This window comes from Xiphias gladius, chromosome 12 (assembly GCF_016859285.1).
Source record: "Xiphias gladius isolate SHS-SW01 ecotype Sanya breed wild chromosome 12, ASM1685928v1, whole genome shotgun sequence".
NCBI lineage: Eukaryota > Metazoa > Chordata > Actinopteri > Istiophoriformes > Xiphiidae > Xiphias > Xiphias gladius.
In genome coordinates, this window is record NC_053411.1 from 17,725,134 (window position 1) to 17,732,799 (window position 7,666).

Here is a 7,666-nt window from a genome sequence, read left to right on the forward strand (position 1 = left end):
CTTCCTCTCCTCTCCTTTCCTTGTCTCCTCACCTGTACCCCTCTCCTCTGCTACTTTCCTCATTTCTCCTCTTTTCCTCTGCTAGTTTCCTCTTCTCCTGTCTTTGTGTAGTCGTCCTCTCTCCTCCCCTCCTTTCTTTTTCTATCTTTTACCCTCCTCCTCTCCTTTTCTCTCCCATTTTCTTCTTTGCTCATCTCTCCTTCTCTCCTCATTTCCTCTCCTGTGCTCCTCTTCCCTCCCTGTATCCTGTCTTCTTCTCTCCTTCTCTGCTGTCCATTCCTTGTCCTTTCTCCTCTACTCCTTTCCCATGCTCTTTTCCTCATTTCCCCTTGTGTCCTCCTCTCCCGTCCTTTCCTTGTTTGCCCTCCTGTCTCCTTTTAAATCCTCTCCTCTTCTCTCCTTTGTTTCCTCTCCTCCTCGTCCATCCTTATTTCCTTGTCTCTTCTCTCTTCTTTCCTCTCCTCCTCCCCCTCGTTGTCTCGTCTTCTGTTTCTCCCCTCCTTCCCCCTTCTCTTCCTCCTCTTTTCTGCTCTTCTCATTTCCACTCCTCTCTTCCTCTCTCCTCTCCTTGTCTCCTATTTTCTCCTCTCTCCACGCCATGTTTCATCTTCTCTCATCTCCTTGTTTCCTCTCCTCCTGCCTCCTCTTCTATCCATCCACTGGACTGTTAAAGTGATGGATGTAAAGCCCTGTAATGTATCCAAGGTACTGTCACTCAACACTATGTATGAGAATGTCAAACAGCTACTGTTATGCTCATTGCACTGAAAACACACAGATAAGGAACGTTTTGAATTTATTGAACTTTTGCATCATGCTCGTGATTTTTGCTGCATTCCTGCCTGCTTTAGCCTCTCATGTAATCACTGAACTCTTAGCTATTTAACCGTGTGACATATTTATTGCCTGTCTCTCTTGTTCCTCAGAAACCCTGCACTTAAAAATCCTCTTCTCACATCGTTTTGCATAAAAAAACACAACGATTTAATGTGAAGATAATTTTTTCCAATTTTTTTTTGTTTCGTTGTTGTTGTAGAGAAAATCACTACAAAGAAATTATCCTAACAAGTCATTTAATCTTTTACTGACTCCCAGAGATGTGAGACAATTTCACCTGTTTCCGAATAACAAGTTTTTCGAGAAATTTCTAGGAGCAAGTAACGTGACAATTTATTTGTTCGGGTCGTGTTTCAAGAAAGAAAATTCCTGCTTCCTGCTTTGTTTATATTCTACGTTCAATGCCTCAGTTTAGTGTTTTAACATTTGGTAATTAACACTAAACACAAGGTACAGCTTAGGCTGACGGGAATGTATTTAGTTTTGCAGGTATTTAGACATAAACCAAAATATTGGACAAATAAAAGTGTTCACCCGATGATGGCGCTAGAGGGAAAGTGAGAGGATCGACAAAGTTCCATCCATCTAATACTGGTTGAGACATGTAACTCAAGACCGCAACAAAGTCAACCTCATGGTGGCGCCATAGGAAAAGTCAGAGGATCACCAAGGTCTTTGGGATTCATCCTCTGGGGACAATGAACGTCTGCACGAAATTTCATGGCAATCCATCCGATAGTTGTTGCGATATTTCAGCCTGGACCAAGCGATGCATGGCTGATAAACCCCGTTACCTTATCCCACCGATGGCTTGTTGCAGTGGTAACAAAAGCAGCTTGTAAGTGAGAGGTGCACAGGCCATGGAGACTGGCTTTCAGGACGAAGTGATAGGTCGTCGCCATCCTGTTGTACGCGTTCGAAGAGCGGGACGATTTTCTGAAAAACCTTTTCCGTTCCAGAAAGGTTGACGCGGCTTCACCAGGTTTAGCTCTCATCTGAGGTCATTTTCAACTCTGAGCCAAATCTTTCAAAATCAGCTTTAGTTTCAGGCAACATTTATTTTTCAATTATCAATAAATCTGCTGATTATGTTCTCAATTAATCTAATTATTTGGTCTTTAAAATGACAAGATGAAAATGAAGAGCAAATTGTAAAAAATACCTAGAGCCAAAGGAGATGTCTTCAAATTGCTTGTTCTGTCTGACCAACAGTCCAAAACCCAAAGATATTCAGTTTATTATCATAGATGGAAATAGAAAATATTCACATTTGAAAAGGTGGAATCACTGGATTTGGGGCATTTTTATCAAAATTGCTGCTAATTAATTTCTAATAAATTTTAAGTATAATTATCTTAAATCAACACAAGAAAAGGTTTCAATTCCTCAGTGAGAATCAGTTCACCACTGTCATTTCATTCTTTGGGGATTTTTAAGGGTACAAGGTTTCTGGCGGACAGTGATGATATTTCTAATATTTGTGTTGTATATTGATAATGTATTTGTGTTTACATAACTACACGGGACTCCTGAGAGTCTAAAATGTCTTAATTTAAAGTTGCACTATATGTGGTTTTGCTGAGACAAAAAAAAATTAATCATTTTAGAATACTTAACCTTTTTTTTTTTAAAAAAACTCTTCACAAAACCAGAAAGTCCAGTGAAAGTAAATGTGGACCATTTGTTTTTGTTTTTTTAAAGTGTTGGAGGAGAAGTTGAAAACCGCAGCCAAACAGTTTCCCTGCAGCTTCAGTCCAGGGATCCGGGTTTCCTCTCTGAAGACACTTTCTGTTCACGTGGGCAATCATATACTACCTAAGATTTATATTTTCATCCGTAATATTAATGACATGAACACTTTAAACGGGAGGCTCTTTTCGCAGCATCTTTTCCAAGTAACACGGATGCAGGATTGTGCTGGAACGACTTCCGTGTTTGCGTCACCGGACCACTCGAGAAGGTGGTGCGACCACGGAGTCGGTCGTGTGAAGGTTTAAAATATTTAAAAATATATCACTTAAATTTGGGTTTGATTACATTGAACGTCCATGTTTGTTTGGTTTCCAGGCCCATCCGCGTTCTTCAGTGCTAAGTCAGCTATGTCGCAGCAAATTACGACTCGGACGTTGACGTAAATAGCTATTTACAAGTCAGAAACTGCTAATTACGATAAGTCCGATATGACATGAACGCAGCATTAGGCCCATGAAAATTAGTTGGGACTTTTTGTTGCAGGTAATGCTGCGTTACCTCTCCTGCACATGCACGTGTCACATTTGTAAACTACACTGAAGCTGCAGATGTAAAATGTCAACATCGGAAAGAACGATGAAAGGAAGACGGCTAGCTAAAGTGCTGCTAACAACAGGAATAACTAATGGAAAGACTCAGTCGACCTTCAGAGATTCCTACTGAATTTTATTTAATACTTGTGTTGCTTGATTTTTAGCTGTGATTTATACAGTGTATTATAATTAAATTGAAGTCTCCGAACCGCCAACCTGCTAGCTTCCAACAAGCTAACATTTAATTCAAGTGAGCAAGAGACCGAGCCTGTTCCGGATGTTGTTAAGTCGACTTAACGAAATGACAACTCTGAAATCGACGTATTTCTTCCATCTTTGTAAAAAAAAAAAAAACAAACGAACAAAAGAAACAAAAACAAAAGTGTTGAATGAAAAAAACTTCGACGGGACGAATGCATCAATCGCAAACAGAAAACGTGAACTTGACGTCTGACGTGTTTGATGAAATGAAAGTTTAGTCTGATTATCAGGTTGGAAGATCTCAAAAAAACTGTGTTAGCTTCCTTTCTCGTTAGTTTGCTCGCTAGCTGAGGGTGAATTCAAACATTTTGCACATTATGACAAATAAAGGTTTGATAAAATCTCAAATTTTTATTGGTTTCTTTCTTCATGTGATTTCTTAATAACGTTGAAGATTCATGAGACGTAATGTAGCTTTTTATATATTCTTTGGCGTAATAACTGAACACGTGCAGTGGAGGTAATGTGTCTTTAACTGTGGTGACAGGGATAAGAGACTCGCCTCTTGGCGATTTCACCGCCGTCCGAACCTAAACCCGAAACGCCCACAAACCCCGCAGAGCAGCTACAAGAAAACTCCTGTCCCCCTTCTCATTTGTCAAATGAGTAAAAAGCTGTCAACACTCAGTTTTAAAGCCCTGGTTCTTCATTATTAATTGTAAAAATAATATCAACCGATAGCTGCGATTTGGAAATAATCTGTAGAGGGATTACGAGACAACAGGCCCCTGGACACAGACAGTAAAAGGCATGTCGTTGGGGGTCGTTGGTGGTCGTTGGTGGTCGTTGGGGGTCGTTGGTGGTCGTTGGGGGTCGTTTTGTGTGTCTGTCGTAATTTTGTGTATTTTTGTAGTTGTTTTGCATCACTCTGTGGCCACCTCCCCCCTCCAGGCCCCATCTTGTGTCTGATTATTGTCGTTTTCTATCGCTTTTTAGTCTTCTGTCTAATTTTTTTTTTTTTTTGTTTTTTGTCATTTTGCACTGCCCCTGCTTCTCAACTCAAATGTGGCCACACGCCAGAGTGCAGGAGGCTTTAGTGTTACAACTGATGCTGACATTTTGCAGGACAGTTGTGTCTTTGTTTTTTTAACCTCAGACACCTGGATAGAAGCTCCACTCACTAATAACACTACTACTGTTTAATACCGAAGAGCAGCGGGAAGGATCTAAACACAAAATCCCTCAGATTTTGGCTCAGAAATGAGAGAAAAACAGAATTTAAGAGGCAAATTCGAGAGAAACCAGGGATGAAGGTCACACACCACACTCACCGAACGAGTGGGAGGATAAGTGTCAATCGCCATGGGTCCTGCCCCCCCTCACTGGTTGCCACGGTTACCTGGCATGTTGTAGGTCTCCATGGCGGCAAGCAGGAGGCCCTTCAATTGGCCGGGAGCCGCTCCGGGCTCGGCGAATCATCGAGCAGCGCGGAGGCCGGGGGGGAGGGCGAAAAAGCGCTCGGTCACATGCACACAAAGGTCATTATTAGATTTCAGCAAATGGTATTAGAGGAGAGGAAAGGGGAGCAAAAAGGAGGGAGGACGGAGAGCTGGCGTGTGGAGGAGGAGGAAGATCAGATGTGAAAAGAGGAGGAGGAGGAGGAGGAGAAGAAAATGAGGTCATGGGAGGGTGTTACAAAGAGGTGAGGAAGAGGCAAAAAGAACAGGTGAAGAAGAGGTCAAGAGGATAAAAAAGGAAGAACACAGGAGGAAGACAGGAGGCGAAGATGATGATGAGGGGGAGACCATCGCTTTCTTTCTGCTCTCGTCCAAAAGGTCAGAGGTCAAGGCAGGAGGCAGAAGGACATTTTCAGACAGAAAGCTCGTCCGTCAAAGGGACAGCCGGGGTGACGTTTGCATCTATAAATGTGGAGCCTGGTGAGTGGAAGCAGTGGACACTACTTCCTTCCTATCTTCATTCCTCTCTGGGATTATTAAACGGGTAAATTTACACACTAACACATTCGGACGTTGGCAGACGGTAAATGTTTGCTGGTTCTACCCCTCGGTACCCGCTCCCCCAGGCCCTGCATTTCTACGAGGCCCTGCAGTCGGTGCCACTCTCCGTCCGCCACCACCAGATGTCCTCGGAGATCCCTCCCTTGTCCCGCGTCGTCCGTCTCCCGTTCTCCATCACCGGACGCTTCCCAGAGAAACGGAAAACGTCCGAAGGGACAAGCCGTGCTTAACGTTGAAGCTCACACCGGTCCGGCCCCTCGTCGTATGTTTGTTCCTGACAGTTAACGAGACTAAGTCCACAGTGTGGCAGGGCACTGCCATCGTTCAAACACGGTATCTGCAGGTTTTAAGGTCTTAAAAAGCTTTGAATTCAGTTCCCTTAAGAGGCCCGAGGTGATATCGAAGTCTTAAATTTCATCTCCACTTCTGTTTTGGTTTTCTCTTCTTTTTTCTTTTTTATTTCTGCTTTTTTGTAGAGTTTCAGTCAAACACTTTCACTACAGTGGCTGGGAAGCACATCAACACATAAAGGGCAAGTGTCTGTTTTAGCTAAGGCTTAAATGAACTTATCAGGTTAATTTATCCGCCTGTTTTCTTTTCCGCTTATCTGGGTCCAGGTCACGTTGAGTTATGTAACTAGGAAGCGTTGTTGTGTAACTGGGAAGTGCTGACAAAGGTGTGATATATGTATCTAAATAAATTCATGCACTTGGTCACTTCGAGCCTTATCCTGCCCACTGGTTTATAGTCGTTCTTTGACAGGTGTCCCAGCGAAAAAAGTATTAAATTTCTATTTGGTGTTAAAGAGTCTCGAATTTAATTTGGTTCACCCTGCAGGAACCTTGTTTCAACCTTTTTAGATGCATAAATAAGACTAGGTAAAAATAAATTCTCACAATTACTAAGCTAACTTGCTGACGATGAGCAGGTAGAGCGTTTATCATCTTTACCAACTCAATTCCAGCGTGTTAGAGGTGCGTGTTAAAATTTACTAATTAGCATCAAACACAAAGTAGCGCTGAGGGTGGGGATGTCATTAGTTTTGCAGCTATTGAGTCAAAAGTCCAAAGTACCGGACGAATTGAAATTCTTGACCTGATGATGGCGCTAAAGGAAAAGTTAGGGGATCCCCAGAGTTATTACACTTCGTCCTGGGGGAGAACATGAACGTCTGAACCGAATTTCAAGGTCATCCATCCAATGGTTGCCGAGACATTTCACTCAAAGCCCCAAACGTGAACCTCGTGGTGGCGCTAGAGGACAGGTCAGGGGATCCCGAGCGCCTTTAGCATTCATCCTCTGGGGACCGCGAACACGTGCACCAAACTTTGCCGCGATCCATCCCATAGCTGTTGAGGCCTTTTAACGGCTAAGGGCGGTTTACGGTTGAGGATCCGACGCCCCCAGCTGGTGGAGCTGAGCATGTTCACCCGCGTGTCCCCGGGGAGGCCAAACAACAGGCGTGCTAATTCTCGATAACACGCTACAAGGAATGGCTAAGACAGGACCACGTGCGGGACAAGGGAAGCGCTGGATCCAGATCAGCGCTCACGTTACACAAACACACTTGCTCACAGAGTCAGCCAACACCCAACCCCTCTGCTGCGTAGCTCTCTGCAGGACTGAAAATCAATACCGCCGTGTGTGACGGGAAGAGGCGGAGGAAGGGGAGAGAGGCGGCAGAGGGATGAGAGACGGGTGGAAGGAAGGAGAGAGACGGAGGGTTAAAGAGGGGACGGAGGGAAGGGTGAGGAAGAGAGTGAAACTATCCACGAGTGAACGGCTAGATATGGAAAATCCACCTTTTCATAAAAAAATAACCTTGAAACGTGATTCAATCAGTGGTGGGAAGTAATTGAGTACATTTACTCCAGTGCTGTGCTTAAGTACTCGAGTACTTTATTTTCCTGCTGCTTTTTAAACATTCTAGAAAGAAATATTGCGTTTTTTAACTCAACAACACCTGAGGTTGCTTGTTATTTTACGAAGTGAGAGTTTACCTACAAAACACGCGAGTGAGTTCATAAAAGACGAGACATTGTTCAGTGCAAAACAAAAAAAAAACCTGTGTATCAAATCATTTTAGTTCTCAATTTACTCCTAAAAAAATAAAATCTTCCAGTGCTGTAAGTAAATGTTTCAAGCATTAGCTCCAAAATAAAGTAGTTGTTTTTTTTTAAAATTCTGATGCAGTGATCTGCTTTATTCCTTCTTGTTTCAAGCTCAGATATTTATTCATAGAATATTTTTAAGCAAAAGTTGATTTAAATTTCAAACAAAAGCGTCATCACTGCAGAGACAGATTTTTGTTTTTGTTATCAAGAT